The sequence below is a fragment of the Vicugna pacos genome, chromosome 20 (genome assembly GCF_048564905.1).
Source record: "Vicugna pacos chromosome 20, VicPac4, whole genome shotgun sequence".
Lineage (NCBI taxonomy): Eukaryota > Metazoa > Chordata > Mammalia > Artiodactyla > Camelidae > Vicugna > Vicugna pacos.
The window spans coordinates 42,567,151-42,586,041 of NC_133006.1; the positions used below are offsets into that span (position 1 = coordinate 42,567,151).

Consider the following 18,891-nt stretch of genomic DNA (forward strand, 5'->3'; position numbering starts at 1 on the left):
ACAAACAGAGGAAACCTGAAACAATAAGAAAAAGTACAGCAATGACAACAGGAATTTGTTGACTGATCAGTAATGAATCGCCAGACCGTGTACTAAGCACCCTGGCTGCAAAGACTATGTAATTCTCTCCACAACCTCACAAGCTAGGCCCCATTTTCAGTCCCATTGTACAGATGAGGCAACAGAGGCTCTGAAATGTTGAGTAACCTGGCCGAATTGCACAGCTCCCCCTGACACACCCACGTCGCGCGGTTCTGGGGCCTGTGCTTGCAACACTCCCTTGTCCTCACGCGGGCGCGGGAGACTCGGGGCGGGCAGGACTCGGGGGTGCAGGGACAGAGGCTGCACAGCAGAGGCGGGCTCTGACGGTGCCACTGAGTTCAGAGGGCCGAGGAGGGCATTTCACGAGGCAGGCGGGGAGGACCGGTGAGTGTCGGAACAGAAACAGCAGAGCCAAGAAAGGCTGGGTCAGAGGCCTGGGCCCCGGGCTCCCGTGGCCAGCGCAGGCGCAGGCTGGGGGCCCGGGGGCCGCGCAGGCGTCCTCCTGGCCCCGCGAAGCAGTGGGAGGTGCCCTGGTTGACGCCGACTTTTGGCTGAGTTCTCCTCTTTGAAATTCCTTTTCTTCCGTGATCCCTTTAACTCTGTTGACTTTTGTGAGCAATGACTTTTGAATCCTGACTCAGAAAACTCCGAGGAAGACACCCGGAGCCCGACGACAGCCAGCCGGGCCGAGAAGAAGGGGCGGTCAGAACCGCCCCCGAAGGCCCTGGCCGGCCGTCGGCAAGCGCGGTCTCACTGGCCGAGCCGGAGAGAAGCCGGGCCGAGGGGGTGACCTCAGCTCCGGGTCGTCCGAACCCGAGATGACGTCAGAGGAGCCGCGCGGAGCCGCCCGCCGGCGGCCGAGGTCACGGCGAGAAGGCAGGCTTGTTGCCGCCTTTCTCCTCACGTCCAAGAACTGCCCCGCTGCCGCCCCCGCGTCTAGGTGTTCTGTCTTGTTTTGTTTTCCCGTCACAAATGGCCACCAGACTTCCCCAGCACCACCCGGGCGTTTCCAGAGTCCCAGCCTGCGCAGCCGGTGCCCACGACCACGCGGGAACCCGCCCGCGGCGGGCGGTGTGTGTCCGCGGGAGGGAGCGGGCCCGCCAGGCCTGGGAGGGAGGCCGCCCCGCCCGCCCCGAGCTGCGGTGGGAGGGCGCGTTCCCGCCAACACGTGAGCTCGCCAGGGCTGACGGCTGACGGCTGACTGGAAGCGCCGGTCCTGCAGGCCGCTAGACTCGCTCCGCCAACGCGGCCGCCCGAGCCCGGGCCGGCCCTGAGGCGGTGACGCCGCGGACACACGGTCACATACACTCCGTCCCTTCCTGGAGCAGCCGGGGCCTGAGGGCGCAGCGCCAGGCGCGGCCGGAAGTGAGCGCGGCCGGAAGTGAGCGCGGCCGGAAGTGAGCGCGGCCGGAAGTGAGCGCGCTCTAGTCCCGCGCCGCCGCCGCCGCCGCCGCCGCCGCCGCCGCCGCCGCCGCCGCCGCCGCCGCCGCCGCCGCCGCCGCCGCCGCCGCCGCCGCCGCCGCCGCCGCGCTGTCCACGCCTCCTCGGGAGGAGGTCGGGGTGCGGGGGCCCCCCGCAAGCCGGGGTCGGCGGGGCACGGAGGCTGAGCCCTGGAGGCCGCCTCTTCCCCTCTTCTCGGGCTGAGGGTAGAACCTGAAGCCCCGGACGGCCTGGGAACTGGGCCCAGGAGAGCCCCTGAGAGCCCCTCGCGGCCCCGCCGACTCGGCGAACACGGCCCCGGAGAACCGGGAGGGAGAGGCGGCTCCACAGCCCCTCCGGCCGGGATTCACGCCCGCGCAGGTCCCGGGGCCCTGACCTGCAGTGAGGCGCGGCAGCCGAGGCGCCAGGACGAAACGCTGCCCTCGCAGGCCCCTCCCTGGGGACTTTCTTCTCATCGCGCACAGGACGGCGTCACGGGGGGACCTGAACGTGCTCGCCGGCCCCCACCCGGTATTGCCCCCAAGAAGAGCGGGCCCCGGGGCTCTCTCCTGTGGTAGCACACAAAGCGGCGACGCTGGCGGAGGTCCTGGCGCTCCGGTGGATAGTCCGCGCACTTGACCTTTCTAGAAATCGGCTCCACGGCCTGTGTAAGAAACTTCAAATGGCCCGTATCCTTTTACCTTCTAAGACTCTATCCTAGGGACGTAATCTAAAAGGCAAACAAAATTTATCTGTTTTAACATTAATTAGTTATTAATGTTAATAAGCAACATTTATTAACAATATTTGTTACATGTATTAGGGCACCAAGAGAAGCAGAGAATTAGAAACAAGTCCATGCCTAAAACAGGATAATGGTTAAATCCAACCATATTGGTAATATTATGCAGTTATTAAGAACTACGTTTTCAATGATTATAAGAAAAATATTCATAATATGTTCTATATTCAATATAAGATATAAAATGAACTTACAGTAGTCCTTATTAGAAAAAAATCTGTAATTTATATGTGAACTTTAAAAAACTGTGAATAAAAGGAAATGCTAACAGTGAACATATCAGGGATCACAAATGATTTTTTTTCAGTTCTCCGTAATTCCTGAATTTTCTCAAGTGAACGCACATCTTTTACATTCAGAAAATAAGACAAAGGGACTCAATAGGAATTCTGCCTTGCAGAAAGACAGAGTAACATTTTCCCCTAGTCTTCTCTCTTAACTGTAACTAGAAAACCCTGGCCATTACATATAAAGCAAACATAAGAAGACCCTGAAAAATGAAGAGAAGGCGTCAGATCACCTGGGGACATCAAGACCCTACGACCAACACAGCAGTGAGTTCCTTGGGTTTTCTTTTTGCCTCACATACCCCAGACTTGGGGCTGAAGGAGGGGCAACCCACAAACATTAACAGGAACAGAAGAGTAGTTCCCAACAAAACCTGCTTTCTCTGACCAAAGAACCAGGGAAGGGGTGCCTAGCAAGACAGAAAACTTTTAGATAGTAATTGCTTTCCTCCAGCCAAATACCACAGAAGAAACATCGGCCCCTGCCACATTAGCAAAGGCCAAGTGGAGAGCCCAGTCATCTACCCTTCCTCCGCTGTAATGAGCCCCGACCTCTCAGTAGGGTAGTATCGGAGAAAGTCGAGTGTAGAGCTGGGACTTTCATCTATTCTGGAAGAAATGAGCCTCTTCTTCCTCCCACTCACCTCCCCAGTGTCTGTGGACGTCGCGTAGGGAAACTGGACTTCTACTTCCACCAGTCAGTAATGAGGCAGTGTCCCTTTCCTGTTCCCTGTCAAAGAGGTGCCACAGGAAGCCAGATAAAATAGAGGCTTTAAATAAGATCCAGGGTCTCAACATAATACCCCAAATTTCCAGGCTTTAATTAAAAATCACTCATAATACCAAGAATAAGGAAAATTACAGTTTGGATGAAAAAGAAGACAATCAACAGAAGCCATCACTGAGGTAACAGAGACGTTCAGATGATCTGACAGAGTTTAGAGTGGCCATGATAAAAATGCTTCAATAGCAATTATAAACACACTTGAAACAAATGAAAAAATAAAAGGTTTCAGAAAAGAAAAAGTCAAAAACAAACAAGGAAGCAAGCAAAACACAAAACACAAAACTAAAGAACAAAATGGAAATTTTAGGACTGAAATATACAATGGTCAAAAATAAAAACTCAATAGATTGGCTTCATAGCAGAATGGAAGGGATAAAGGAAAAAAAAAATTAGTGAAGCTGGTGATATAACGGTAGAAATTTCCTAATCTGAACAACAGAAAATACACTGAAAAAGATTAAGAGGCTTACAGATCTGTGGGACTGTAATAAAAGATCTACTACTTGTGTCATCTTTGTCCCAGAAGGAGAAGACGGAGCAGAGATCTAAAAAAAAAAAAGTACTTGAAGAAATAATGGCTAAAAATTCCCCGAAATATGGCAAAAGATACAAACCTACAGATCCAAGATTCTGAGCAAACCCTTAAATGGATAAACCCAAAGAAATCTACACCAAGACATACCATGTCAAACCTCTGAAAACAGGACAAAGGAAAAGCCTTGATAGCAGCAAAAGAGAAATGATACCTCATCTATAGGGGGAAAAAAGAATAATTCAAATGTCAGCAGATTTCTCATGAGAAACCATGGAGAGCAGATAGAAGGGGCATAGCGTGTTTTAAGGGCTAAAATTAAAAAAAAAAAAAAACCTTGTCAGCCAAGAACTGTATATCAAGGGAAAATATCCTTTAGGTATGAAGGGGAAATTAAAATATTCTCAGCTGAAGGAAAATGAAGATAATTTGCCAGCACCAGACTTACTCTAAAAGGATGGTTAAAGGAGGTTCTTTAAAAAGTAAGAAAATAGGAAAGGACTCTTGAAATACCAGGAAGGAAGAAAGAGCAACAGAAAGACTGAAATATAGATAAATACCATCCATTTTCCTTCTCTTCTTGAATTTTCTAAATTATGTTTGGTGATTGATGTGTCTCATTTATCTGTAATATTTTTGAGTCTATCTCTGTATAGCTTTTTTGGTGGTTAATGTCACAGTGTATGGATATCAACATTTAGCCGGTTTAAGTGAAGTATAGAGACCTTACATCCATTTATGTCACTTTACCTTCCCCCATTAATATCATAATTTATTTATATATTTTCACTATAGATCCTAGAAATATCAAAAGGATAATGAGGTAATAGTAAAATACATGAATTTGACAACTTAGATCCAGTGGACCAAATGCTAAAAAGCACAAACTACTGCAACTCACCCAAAATAAAATGGATAGTTTGAATAGCCCTCTAACTATAAAGGAAATTGAATTCATAATTTGAAAGTTCTTCAAAATGCAATCTCCAGACCCAGATGGTTTCATCTGAGAATTCTACCAAGCATCTAAAGAACTAACACTAATTCTATGCAATCTCTTACAGAAAACAGAAGAGGAGGGAGTACCTCCCAATCAATATCCTTCATTAACAGACATGTAAAAATCCTCAACAAAATACAAGCAAATAGAATTCATCAGTATATAAAAATAATTGTGTATCATGATCAGGTAGTGTTTATTCTAAAGATACAAAACTTTAAATATTTAAAAATCAACCAATGTGATCCATAATGTTAACATGCCAAATGCAAAAAATACATGATTCAGTCAGTGAAGAAGAAGTGTTTGACAAAATCCAAAACTCATTCATGATAAAAACTCTCAGAAAGGTAAGAATAGAGGAAAACTTCAACTTGATAAAGAGTATCTACAAAAACCATACAACCAACATTATGTTTAACAGTGAAGACTGACTGCTTTCCTCGTAAGGTCAAGAACAGACAGACACAGGAAACAATCTGTGGTTGCCGGGGGACAGCGGGTGGAAGGAATAAATTTGTGAGTTGGAGATTTGCAAAGATTAGCCACTATATATATATAAACAGATTTTAAATAAACCGAATTTCTTCTGTATAGCTCAGGGAACTATAGTCAGTATCTTGTAATGACCTTTAATGAAAAAGAATATGGAAACGAATGTATGTATGTATGTGCATGACTGGGACACTGTGCTGTACACCAGAAATTGACACCTTGTAACTGACTATATACTTCATTTAAAAAAGAAATGCAGATTTCCTTGACCCTGTGCCTGAGTTTCTACAGCTCTGGTTGTTTAGGGTTAAACTAATGCAAAGCCCTGGGCACACAGCATTCTAAGCCTGAAGTTTGTTGGATTTTTTTTTTTAATATGTTGGTTGGAATTCCAAAATTTGTCAGCTTGAGTGGCAAGATAGCAGAAACCTTAGTGATGTCGGGGCACCACATTGGTCTTGGCATTCATCTTCCTGGTGGACATCCTACATCACAGAAGGCTGCAGAAATGTTTCCATGGTTTCTAAAGAGCCTTTATTAACCTAGTGTGACTTTCACGTTTCTATCAATGTCTGGTTTTTGTATGTTATTGGGACCCTTGAGACTTAGCGTGGCAAGCCTGGCCAATGCCTGTCACATTTTCACATCACGTAGCAGAAGTCCTGTGTCAGGATTCCTCAGAGGTCAGGGGACAGGCTCACACTTACTGGTCACTGGAGTCAGATTTTGTCTGGACAGCCCCTCTAGCTTTTCAGGAACGGAAGGGACCAGCACGGGTCTTAGACCCCGTTACTGCATCTCTTCCTAGCTCTGCACTCAGTGATGTCATGTGGTGGCTTGAAATCGACCAGGTGGGAGCTTTACGCCATGGAAATTGGCAAATTCTATCAGTCAGGGTCTCAAGCCTCCAACACTCCCTCCACCCCTCACAAAGAGCCAGCTGTTAGACCTTTGCCAGCACAGCACTGCCGAGGGAGCACAGCTAGCTATGCTTGAGGGAGAGACTTCCAAACTTTGCATAGAGATTGTCTCCATGTTCTGACTTGAATTGACTTTCTGAGAGGGAAATAGACCCTGTCATTTACTTGCTTAAAACGCTTTTCATTGCTCTCAGGATAGAGACCTTAACATGACCTTTAAGACCCTAAATGGTTTGGCCCCCACTTGTCTTTCTCATTGGATCACATCTTGGGGAGGGGGCAGTGCTGCCAGCTTTTTCCAGCAACTCTGGTCTCCTTTCTGGCCCTTAAAAGGTCCATGCTCCCACCTGTGATGGGGTCTGTGCACACGCTACACCCTTACGAGTAGGTTTGCCAGGGACGGTCCCAGTTTAGCACTGAAAATCCTGCATCCTGGGAACTCCCGAAGACCCAGGCACATCCTACTTACGTGGGAACGTTCTTCCTTCCTCCAGTTCATGTAGCTACTCTTGGTCAAAGCAGAGACGTTTTCCCTGACTCACTTACCTCTGCCCATTTCCCTCACCCGGGCAAGGTTAACTAACCCCTCCGTTCATAGTACAGTACTTCCAGTGGAGTGAACTTAAGCTCATTCTTGGGACTATTTTGGTCACGTCTGTCTCCCCTGCTGCACAGCAGGGAGCAGGGACACGTCTGATTTGCTCCGCATTGCATCCCTGAGTCCTGGCCCAGAGCCCAGCATCCAATAGGTACGAAATGTTTGTTGAATAAGTCAAAGAATAAAAGAACTCCCCAGCCAGTGACCTTTCCATGGTGCGACCACACCTGTGTGGACCAGAATACAGAACAGTGCAAAGGTGGGAGAGAGAATGGAAGAGATGGCTCTCATTGGATAAAAAAGCAGAGGAACGGAGCTTAAAAAAATTTTTTTAAGGTATGCAGAGAGTTGGGAAAGTGTCACATCCAAATTTCTGCCTTCTTTACAGTTTGTGCCTGGAAGAAGCCCCAGATGTGGCAGGAACAGCCTGCGTGGATCAAGGTGTCAGCACACGACCATTGCATCTGGACACACGTGCTTTTGCTTGGGTAAGGCTACACTCCTACTTGAGGCTCATTTTGTAATGTTTCATCCACCGCAATACAACTGGAGTAGAAAAGCGTCTCATTTTAGAACCACAAGCCAATACTTGTGAAGCACTTCAGCCTTGACACAGCAGGAGCGTGTGACCAAGAGTCCCGGCTGCTTGCACTGGGCTCCCACCACCAGGCGAAGCCGGGGCCACACGTCCAGCCCCCAGAGGCCCAGGCAAGACTCCGGAAAATGTAATCTTGTGCCCACGTTCCGTTCACTGACAACGATTAATTAGGGCTGCAACGGGGGCAGCAGACTCTGTTTGAGGCTTGTTTCTCCATTCATTTTCCATGTCCCCCAGTTAGGCAGCGCTTGTGGATGGGAGGTGCTTTTTCTTTACGGAATTAGTTAGAATAAAGAGGAGCACTTTGTCTACTACAGAGAAGCAATCCCCCACCCCACAATCGCCTCACACATCCCACCGCCATCGGCTGGAATCACAGGAGATCATGCCAACTGGCAACCGCGGGTGTGCGTTTTTAACTCGCTGGGGAGGGAAGCAGGGAAAATGTTCTGGTAAGGCTGCTTAAAAATTATTTGCAAGGGAAACAATTAAAAAACGTGTGGCCGTGTTCTTGATGTTGAAGGCATGCTCTTTCCAGCATCCAGTTCCCGTGGGCCGGTTCTCTCCTGCCAGAGTTACGCAACAAATGCTGCCCAGCGGACAGGAATCTAAATAGGGGCGTGTTGCACCTTAACAGAACTTTAATTTAGTAAGAGCAGTCCCCAGAATACCCGGGCAGTTTCACAGCGCTCTGGCCACGGAAGCCTCAGGATGGTAAGTGTGTCCTTGTGCGTCACGCCCAGAAGCTGCCTCGTGACCCGCCGTCAGGGCCGCCCTAGCTGGACTTTCCGTCTTCCAAAATCAGCTGGGAATTCCACTGCTCAGCAAGCACACGTGTGTCACATCTCTGGGTGGATATGAGGTTTGTAGTCAGAAATCCCCACTTGTTGTTTGGTAAATCTGAAGTTCTTGAATAACCCTGTCTGGACCTACTGACAGGCCACAGCGCCTTTCTAGCGCAGGAGCACCGTTGTGGGAGGGTGTTACTCTGATCGTTCTTTGGGATCAAGACCCTTTTATAATCTCAGAGTGGGGGGTCTAGGTGGACATCAATACTCTGATGCGTTGGTGTCTCTCATTTTCCTCCTGTGTTTTGTATTTCTGGAACTAGCATGTGACTCACATGCACACAAGTCGGTATCAGGGGGACTCTGTCACAGAGGTGCTGCTGCCGGTCCCCGTGGGGGCCGAGGAAGTGTACATGGCAGGCTACGGCTTTACTCCGTGTTGGTTCCTGCGTGGGCGGATCCTGTCCTCCTCCGCGAGGCGTCAAGGACAGCCAGTCAATCCCAGCACCATCTCCTCTTGAGACCAAAGACAGCCTCAGAGTCCTCCTCAGCACAGTGCCCCAGAGAGCGACCACCAGTCCGTTCAGTGAGCTCAGGCTGAAAACTGCTTGCCGCTCCCTGGTCTGTAGACTTCATTGTTTAAACAGAACAGAAGTAACCACTCCCTAGAACAACTGGCATTTGGGGGAAAGACCTTTGTGTGATCAGTTATTAAAAAATAAATAATTATGAACTTCTGGTGCATCTCCGCCACGTCTGAGTGCTCTCCTGAAACTTGATGCAAACTGGTTAGAGTTCCTTATACCGTCACGTGAAGGTGCGTCTGCTTTTCCCGCGAGGCTGTCAGGCCGCCTCCCTCAATCCCCCCTCACGGTGGGAATGTTGTTGATGGTGGAAGGATGCTCACTGACTTGAACTGAAAGCACGTAGATGATCCCCCACCACAGCCCCGTGTTTTTTCCGGGATTCCAGGGGACAAAACCAGCAACGGCAGACTGCGAGAGCAGGGGTGGGGCTTGCGAGCACTTCCATCGCAGTTAGAACCAAGAACCAGTGTTTCCAAGAGCCGTCTCTAATTCAGGGTTTATCCAAACCAGGGGAATGCTTTGGTCAGCAAAACTGGACCCAAAAAACTCTCGTGGGAACAAGCCGTCTCCTAAGATTTCCGTTACCTGCTGCTTCCTGTCGGACTGAAAATGCCTCGGAGCAGCCTTTCCAGCGGTGGTTTTGGCACTCCTCTCCCCAGATGGAGCCCACAAGTGCAGCAGCACAGAAACCAAATGTCCTGGGAGGAGACTTGATTAAATGTTCTCAACCTCAAAAAAGAAAAAAAGAAAAAAATCGGTTCAGGTAGAGTTCAAGTTTTGGGGTCAAGCTTCAGGGACCCCTGGGACGCTTTTGTAGTGAGGCCATTAGCGTGCTCCTTGAAACCATGCCCCGGAGAGCGTAGCGGGAGAAACAGCCTGCGCTCCCAGCACTGCCCTCCTTTGTCTTGTGTGGTCCACGTGTCACAGAGGGAGCCCAGAGTCACGCCGCACTCTGTCGGCTCCAGGAAAGCGCCGGCCAAGGCACACAGAGGGTTGCATTCATCCAGGCCCAGGGCCTCCTTTCTGTTCCCCGCTTCCCTCTGCGCTCCTCTGGAAAGCTGGACTTCAGACGGCTGACCCCTGCCCAGATCTCTTCTTCCTGTGGAGATAGGATCGTCCCAAGCTGCTTTTTCACATGAAGACCCCAAGAGGCCCCTGATGACACTACCGCCACACCCGCCCGAGACGCTGACAGATGAGGCTGGAGAAAATAATCCAGTGTGTGTTTGAGAACTAGGGAATTCCAAGATTTTTGCCTAGTTCGGAGTGCTTTCCAGCTATCGTCCAGTGTGGCTGGCTTCAGGGACAGAGCGTTGTTTTTCTGAATAGGAAATCAGGCTTCGGGGTCGCTGGTGTTCCCGGGTAGCCCAGGGGACAGCGGCAGGGGACGTGCCCTCCCTGCGGTCCCCACCCCATCTCTTTGCCGCACCATCTGCTTTTTGATCTCTGGAAAGGGGCCATGGGTTTTGATTACTTATGTTGCAAAAGAAGGCCAACAGCTTTACTACCTTAGATGATAACATGACGACTGAAGAAGACCGGATTGGGGTGTCCAGGAGGAGGCTGCCTGAGCCTGCACCTTTTGCCCACGGGGGGTTAGTGGACAGTCAGAGCTGGGGATGGGGCCGGACAGAGGACACCACACACCCCGGCATCTTACTGACTCACGCCCCGTCCACAGTGGCTCATGTGAGAAATGCGGAGAGGACCACGGCTCCTCCCTCACCGAGTAGAACCCCTGTCACAAACAAAGGAAAATAACCACAGTGTAGAGGTCGGGCCCTGTCGGAAAATACACCTGCATCTTGCTTTACCAGGACTAACTTAACCAAACCAGAAAACAGATCTCAGTTCTGGCAAACAGAGGTCTGGTTTCTTGTTGGAGGGGCTCTTTGTGAGCCCAGAAAGGGCGAGAGGGCTGTCCTTCACCGATAGATTAGGAGGGTGTGTCTCATTCGTTCCTACAGCTTTGAGTATGTGTGCACATACACATATGTAAAACCTCAGTACGTGTGAGACAGATGTGTATCATTTTTTCCTACCTGAAGACCACAGAACGTAATTCCAGCAAGGAGGAGAAAGCACTGTGCAGCAGGATGACTTATTTTAATGGGGAGCCAGGGCTGGAACCCAGGGCCTGCATGCTAAGCACACGCTCTGTTGCGAGCCGAGCCCTCCCCCCTGGATGACTTTTTAAATGTTCTGTTTGAGCAAACCCACCGCCGTAACCCCGCGGGGTGGGGCAGCAGCGGGACGGAACTCAGTCCATTAATTCTCACTCCCTCCCTCACATTCCAGCCACACCAGAGCTTTGTTGTCCGTGTCGGATTAATTCATGGTGTGGCTGTGACCAGAAGCTTCACTGTGGAAAGAGAGATGGTGGATGAGGCGGGGAGAAGGAATAGGAAGTTTGGAAATCTCAGCATTGCCCTGGCCAACCACGGCCTCCACACCAGACCACGCTGAGAAAGACCCAAGTCCACAGTCACCGTGGTCACGGCGTGGCCAGTGTGCACAGTGCAGCTGTGGTGGTGTCATAACGCGAAGGGGGCGGGTGGTACTTGGGGCAGCCCAGGACCTGTGGGAAGAGATGAGCTAGTTAAGCTCCAGAACAGCCAAGAAGTTGTCAGCGAGACTCCCCAAGATACGAGGGCCCTTATATTTTTGACATCCTCATGCACCTTGGCATCTCCGGGACCAAAGGGGGCTTTTCCACAGAGAGCAGACAGGTGGGAGTGTGTCCCAGACTCCCCAGAGTCCATCCCATGGCCGTGCTGCCACCCCGTCCTCAGGAGTCCTCTGATCTGGGTCACCTTGAAGAACATTGTCCTTTGACTAAAGGAAACAGAAGAGCACATGCTGGGGCACGGTCAGCACACTTTCTCTGTGAAGGAGCACACAGTAGTACCTTCAGCTCTGCAGTCACTGTCACAGCTGCGCAACTGGGCCCTTGCGTCAGCAGCACGGCGAGCACGTGGCAATGGTGTGTGTGCACGGGTGTGTGTGTGTGCGTGTACTCGTGCACTGGTAAAACTGTACAGATGGAAACAGGCTGTGGGCTGGACCTGGCCCACCAGCCAGTGTTTGCCGGTGCCTGTTTTAGAGGATTCACCTTCTGTTCATTCTCTGGGCTGTGGTTTTTAATAAGGACAAGTGGCTGTGATGACAAGTTGCAGCTCCGGGAGGCCCGCGCTGCCCCAGGTAGCGGACAGGCCCCACGTGGAGGGGTACTCCCAGCAGGTGCCTGCTGGACTGCGTCTCCTGCGACGAGACCCCACCTGTCCTGCCTCCTCTCCCCGCCTGACATGAGGGCTGTCTGCAAGACGACCCCTGAAACAAGGGGCAAAAGCCTAAACGTTTCTCACCTGAAGCCTTGCCCCCTGCCCGGCAGCCTCCAGGGAGATCTTAATGTCAATGGCTCAGACTCAGACGTGTCCCCCGTTACATACAAAGCTTTCTTCTCCTGTAATGCTGTTTAGCTGGGATACTGAACCCTAGTACGTACCCAGAGCTACTCAGTCCGAGGCTGGTCCAAGGACCCAGACCTGCCCCACCAGGACCCTGAACCACCGTCCCTGCCAGGAGAAGCGCCAAGAGGCCAGTGAGAGGTCGCGCAGGCAGGCAGTGTCTGATCACACGGGTTGCTGAGCCCTCTCACGCGGCTTCCACGGGCTCGCTGAGCCAAACAGGCGAAACTGATCCTGCCGGGCTTCGAGGGCCGGGGCTGCCCGGGCAGGACGGGCTTTGTGTGAGAAGACTGGGACCTTCTGGTTGGGAATTTGTGAGAAATTCCATTGAGTGTGTACCCTTTTCACCTCTGAGGCAAACCCAAGGCCTCCTGAATCAAAACCAGATGGGCTCTCCGCCTTCCGACAACAGACAGCAGGCTGGGGCCCCGTCGGCCGAAGACCACCAGCGCCAGGGCTAGAGACGCGGGGGCTCCTTTCCAGAACTCCGCTGGGACGCTCCCCAGATCCGGACAGGGGCCCGGACCTCCGTCTGCCCACAGTGCCCAAGAACGTCGCATCCTTGCGCACGTTATTTGAGCCGTTTCAGTGAGACCCAGAGCTCCGGCCCCCCCGGCCCCCCTCCTTTGCTGCATGCCCCTAGCGGGGCTGGTTTGTTTTGGCAAGGCCAGCAGGTGCCCTCCCAGGCTGAGATCTGAGCTCCGTCAGCGGTGACCTGAAGTCTTGGGTGGCCGCCTTCACGCCCTCCCTTCCCCCGTCAGCTGATATGTCTACCACCCACACGCTGGAAGGTTCCGGCAAGCTCCGAGACTCCTGGAGGAGGGAGCGCTGACCTCCTCTGCCCCCGGCCCCCACCCGCCGGGTGGGCCTTTGGGAGGAGCCAGGGCACACTTGGAAACCTGGGGCTCTGCCTTTTCATAAACAAGGGGGGAAGTGAGCCTTTGAACATGTGGTCTGTGGAACACGAACTTCCAGCTGATGACTGAGAGGGCCTTGCACACAGACGCCGACGCGCACGCCCGGAAGGGTCTCGCTGGCCTTTGAGGAGAGAAGAGGGATCGACGGGCTGCTTTTCAGAGACTGGTTTGCCTGGAGCCTCCAGCTACGCAGGCGTCCCTGCCGTGGGCTTTTCCTCTGTCCGCTCTTACCAGATGCCCTTGCATCACACTGCGGCCAGCAGATCCCTGCCGGCCATGGCTGTGGTCAAGCAGCCGTCTCCACGGCCATGGAGACCAAGCCTGGGAGGGCACACGGGTGTGAGCGTGGTTTCCACTTCTATCCCCAAGCACGAGTTGCCCACTCGGATTATGGGAAGAAACCCCCCAGTGGGCGTACCTCTCTTCCCAGAGGCTGCCTCTGCTGCCCCTGTCCCAGCCCCAGCCGTGACCCTGTGTGGGTGCAGGTGCCTGGCCACCTGCCGGCTGCTTCTCCCAGGAGGGAGGTCCAGGAGGAAGGGGGCCTCTCTGTTTCCTGCATCCCACTCCCATCGCGAGAACCAGGAATGAAACGAGGCAAGAGTGTGGTGCTGGGGGCGCCCCAGAGCTCGATGTGGGGGCACTTGAACAGCCCCCCAGCTGGGTTTGGGGTGGTACCCATGGTGCGGGGCCTCCTCAGGGTTGGAGCTGGACCACCCTGGAGCCCGACTGAGCCTCCACTGCACAGCTTGTACATTCATTTGAGGAATGAGGCTGTGGCATGTCTGCTACGTGCCGAACGGGCAGCGGGCTCCAGGGAGGGCACACGGCACATCTTATTGAAGAGAGTGGGCCCCATGACAGGCCGGGCACGCTGCTGGGCACTGCACGTCCACACAGGTATGCACACACATGCACACGTGGAAGCACATAGGTGCACACATATGGACACACACGCTGGGCACTTGACCTGCGAGGAAGGACAGGAGGCGTCTGCTGCTGAAACAACGGTCCGTTCTTCTCGCTGCTTCCTCCCTCCTTCCTTGCTCCTTCACACCTTGAACTAGTTGGGGTTGGGGGATGATGCAGTGACGTGGAGGCTGGAGCCAGTGTCCTGAGGTGCCACCTCTGCGCCGGAGCCAGTGGATTTAAAATCAAAGCGCTGAGGGAATGTGGTGGTGCTCGCAGGACAGGTGGGCTGGCCCCAAGGGAAGGTGTGTGATGACCCAGAACACAGGGTCCCCCAAGTGCAAACATTAGAATCCCACCCGCTGGTTCCTGTGACTTGTCCTCTTAGGTCTTAACCTCAGCTGCTCCTGAAAACACTCGGGGAAACACTGAAGAATGCTGGGGCCCGGGCCTGAGCACACAGACTGGACTCTCTCCTCTGGGGTTCCAGGCGTGGGGCAGTTTTCAAAGCCTCCACCCTACAAGGATCCTGCCGTGTCACCCGGTGAAGGCCCGGGGGACGGCATGGGAGTTGGTGGCATCCTTGTGGACGGTGTGCAGGTGTGAGGGGACCAGGTCAGACCTCAGCGCTGGGATGAAGAGACTTGATTTGCAACAAGTCTCAGAGCTTGTTCGGAAACTCTGGGAGCCAGAACAGACCTGTTGAGAGCGTACGTGTGTGTGCAAATATCCTCCCCCAAGTACACGTGCATACATACACACGTGCACACGTGTATGTGTGTATGTTGTTTGGGGGATATGTAGTTCTTTTCATCATAGTCTGCAGTGGTGTTCACTGCGCATTTACCCACCGTGGTGTGTACACGTTTGCTTGTCTGAGGGACACGGTTCTCTTTCCTGACTAAAGCGGGCATGCGTCCCCTTAGTAGGAGGGAGGGAGAAGCGGGTAGCTGCCCCACTTGAGCTGCAGAGGGCGCTAGCGATCCCACAGCAAGCCCAAGGACAAAGTGATCACTCAGCTCGGCTAGTTTTTACTCTTGAGAGAAGAAAAAGGAAGGGAGGGTGGGAGGGAAGGCGAGAGAAAGAATCCCTTTCTGGAAAGTCAAGCCAAGACTGTCCAGAAAGCTACATGCGTCGGGAAAAGGCAAACTCCGCGCTCAGAAAGCCTTCAGGAAACCAGGCTGGAGTCTCACTTTCCACCGGTGGGACTGGGGACCCTCAGGACCAGGCAGGGAAGAGGCCCCACCTGTCCCACGAGGCTGAAGCGATGGGGGAGGCAGGTCTGTCCCCGACTTGACGGCTGAGAAGCCGAGTTTGCCTGACATTGTTAGTAACTTACGTTGTCAGGCATTGCTTGGAGAGGTAACATCTGTCACGGTCTGTGTTCATTAAAAAAAAAAAACTATACTTTGCAAGATTACAGTTGCCAGACTCACTCTGCGGTGGTGGAGTCAGAGGTACAACTGGCGATTTGTAGCCTCGTCTGCGTTTTCATCACCCCATCACAAAGCATTTACGGCACACTTCGTATCTGCAGTGCAGTTCACATTGTATTAATTTTCTCCAAGGTTTACTATTGTAAAGGATTTTGCTGGCTAAAATTGCCAAAGTGACTTAACAAAGCAGTCTCATATAAACTGTCCACATTACGAATATCAACCCAGAAAATATATTTGCTTCTTTGTTACAGATAATGAAATTGAGGTCCGGGAAAGTCACAGATTCAGGGGTGTCTGTGCAGACTGTTTTCGGAGGCAGACTGGGGAGACCCCGGTCCCTGAGCTTGTACTTCGCAGCTTACATTTTCACCCTCAGCACCGGGCATGGCCGGCCGCTGGCTTTTTTCTTTTGTAACCTACTTCGTTCACACTGTTACCAACGCAGAGCTCTGCTGTCTTTTCTGAGCGACTTTGATCTTTGAGATGTCACCGATGGGAGGGAAAAATCTCATTTTGATATCATCCCCAGAGTGCGAACACGTAGTGTGTACTAAATAGTAGAGCTTCTGTAATTAAAAATTTTAAGCCTTTTTTTTTGCTGTTGTCTTTTTCAGTGAAATGATTACTGTCCCTCCTGTGGGTGTCAACCTTCTCAAATCCTTTCTGAAAACAGGAGGTGAGGATGTGTGTGTTCAGTGTTCAGACTAGTTCACTTGTCTTCGTAATGTCTCTGCGAGCGGTGGGGAGAAAGTCATCTTTGTGTTCTACAAGATGAAACTGAAACCAAGATTTTTTTCATCAGTGACCAAGCCCACGGAGGATCTTAGGGCATCTGAGTGGTGGCAGGAGGGCTGGGGAAGGTGGCATCCAGGAACCAGTGAGCTGGGCAGGTGACCTTGGATGACGTAGTTAACCTAAAGCTTCATTATTTTCACCAGAAAAACTGAAATAACACCAAGCATGCCTAAGGTTCTGTTGTTATGACTGCCAAAGAGATCACGGCTGAAAAATGTGTTGTAAACTGAAAATGGCTGTGTACTTGTGGATGAAATTATACATTATTATATATGTGCACCTGATGTGTGTTATATCATATACATGCATAAGTCGTGTGTTACTACTAAAATCAGATTGAAGTCATTTCATTTCCAAAGGGCAGATGTATTTTCCAAATTTGGTGAAAGCAAGCTTTTGCTCTGTGTCCCTTGACACAGTGTAACTGACTTTTAAAATAATTTTATAACAAGATTCTCATTTAAGTAAGAACTATTTATAAAAATAAACCTCAAATACCTGCAACAAAAGGTCGTTGTAAGGAAAAGCACACTTTATTAACTCAAATTGACTTCAGATTAACACTAGTCCTTCAAAGATGTGTGGGCTGAGATCACATTGCTGGAAAATATATTACTTTCTCTTTCAAGGAATAATATACTTTTTCCGCCTTTTCCCCTGAGCTAATGGAGTCGGTGTTAGAGAACTTCTCTCTCCTTGAGAAGCCAGGAAATTTAAGAAACTCTTCAAGAGCAACTCAGCTATCTGAGGGGCCCACGCCGAGGCCACCAGGTGCCCATGAGGCCCGGCCAGTAGGATGTGCCCTCGACAGTGGCCCGAAACGGTCCCCACCACTGCTGCTTCCTAGCCTCGCCTGACGTCGTGAGTGAGCCGCTGCTCTTCTGAAAGCTGTGCTTCCCAGGAAACCACCCCGAGAAAATGACCAGAGATGTGGGCAGGATTTGCACGCAAGGAGTGCTTCCCGCTGTTTAGAATCGCAGCCCTAGGGAAGGTTTAAATACGTTTTGTTTATGCTCATGTGCAGTCACTGGTATGCTGTTTTCAAAGAATGTTTATTAATATTGGAAAATACTTTGTGCTATGATGTTAGGGGAAAAGAGTAAAATATAAAATCAGAAATGCAATGATTCTGGTTTTATGAATGTGTATTGTACACACACAAAATAGATGGAAGGAGGGCATATCCAGCGAAAACCATGGCTGTCCCCCAGCGATGAGTATGAGGGATCCAGTTCTTCTGGTGTGCTCTATTTTGTACATTTTCAACAATAATCAGATATGATCCTTTATTTAAGTTTATTTTTTACCCAGAAAATTTCTTCCAAGAATGTAAGTTCTGTTCTGACTCAGTAATAAATCTGTATAAAATTAGAATGTACTTTTTCAACTTCTGCCTGTTTTTTAGAGAATTTTTGAGGAAATGATCGGTTCCTGATTGTAACTTCGGCCAGATTTCAGCTGTGTCTGTGGGTCGCCCAGCAGTCAGGTCCCCCCATGGCCACAGGACTCCACTCCGCAAAGGGGCAAGTGCAGGATTTGGGAAGATAAATCCACTGTCTCACTGCTTCGGCAGCTTCTCAGAGGCTCGCTGCTCTGCCAGGCACGTTTGTGGGGATTTTACATTCAGGGGGTCGGCGTGAGGCGCCTGGAAGAAGAGATGCAGGGCCTGCTAAATGTGTCTGCGACGTGTCAGCCCTTCTCTGGACAGATCAGCAAAACTCTCAGAAACATGACTTTGAGTTTTTAAGTTTTGAAAGTATTTAATGAGCACATTCTGTATGTCAGACACGATGCTGAGAGCCTTGGGGACAGAAAAGAAGTGTGCTGAGATCCCGCCTCCTGGTAGCAGGCGTCTGGGACTGCCGGCGTGACTGCCATGGACCTCGACTGTGTGTTGTGTGCGTCGTGTGAGCTCCCGGATGCTGCAGATCTTGCCATTATGAATTCCCACGCTTGTCAGTTACTTGATATCCAAATTCCTCTTCCTGATTCCTTTGGTAAATTTTAAATGCACCCTGACAAATAAAAATAATGGCTTTCTGAGCCTCACAGACATAGAAAACAAAATTAAGATTACCTGGGTGGGGGAAAGAGAGGAGAAAGGGATAAACTGGGAGTTTGGGATTGGCAGACACACACTACTATGCGCAGAATAAATAAACACGGTCCCACTGTGTGTACAGCACAGGGAACTACATTCAGTATCATGTAATAGGCTATAATGAAAAAGAATCTGAAAAGAATATACGTATGTATGTGAAACTGAATCACTGAGCTGTACACCAGAAACAAATACAACATTGTAAATCACCTATACTTCAATTTGAAAAGTTAAAAAAAATGGCTCTCCCCTTCTAGTTGTAAGTTCTGTGAGGCCTTCCTGAACAGCAGAGATCATCCCATCCATCTTCCTGCTGCTGTAAATAAAGCTGCGTTCGTTCCATGCAGATTATTATTCTGAATATATTAACACTAGATTACCCAGGAATTAAAGTACTTGTCTCAAACAATG

The 18,891-nt window shown here is 50.7% G+C and overlaps 2 long non-coding RNA genes across 4 annotated transcripts; both read left to right on the forward strand.

The window, feature by feature from the left end:
* The first annotated feature begins 1,550 nt into the window (after positions 1–1,550).
* Positions 1,551–17,757, forward strand: LOC140687857 (uncharacterized). 3 transcript variants are annotated; one of them, XR_012062514.1, is made up of 5 exons: positions 1,551–1,610; positions 1,645–2,150; positions 2,713–2,817; positions 7,271–7,370; positions 16,199–17,757. It is a non-coding gene; the product is annotated as an uncharacterized lncRNA (long non-coding RNA). The 3 variants fall into 3 exon arrangements; XR_012062516.1 differs by lacking the exon at positions 16,199–17,757 and adding an exon at positions 15,836–16,175; XR_012062515.1 differs by lacking the exon at positions 2,713–2,817 and having other exon boundaries at positions 1,645–2,129.
* Positions 8,235–9,017, forward strand: LOC140687863 (uncharacterized). Its single transcript, XR_012062527.1, has 2 exons — positions 8,235–8,342; positions 8,592–9,017. It is a non-coding gene; the product is annotated as an uncharacterized lncRNA (long non-coding RNA).
* Positions 17,758–18,891: the final 1,134 nt, after the last annotated feature.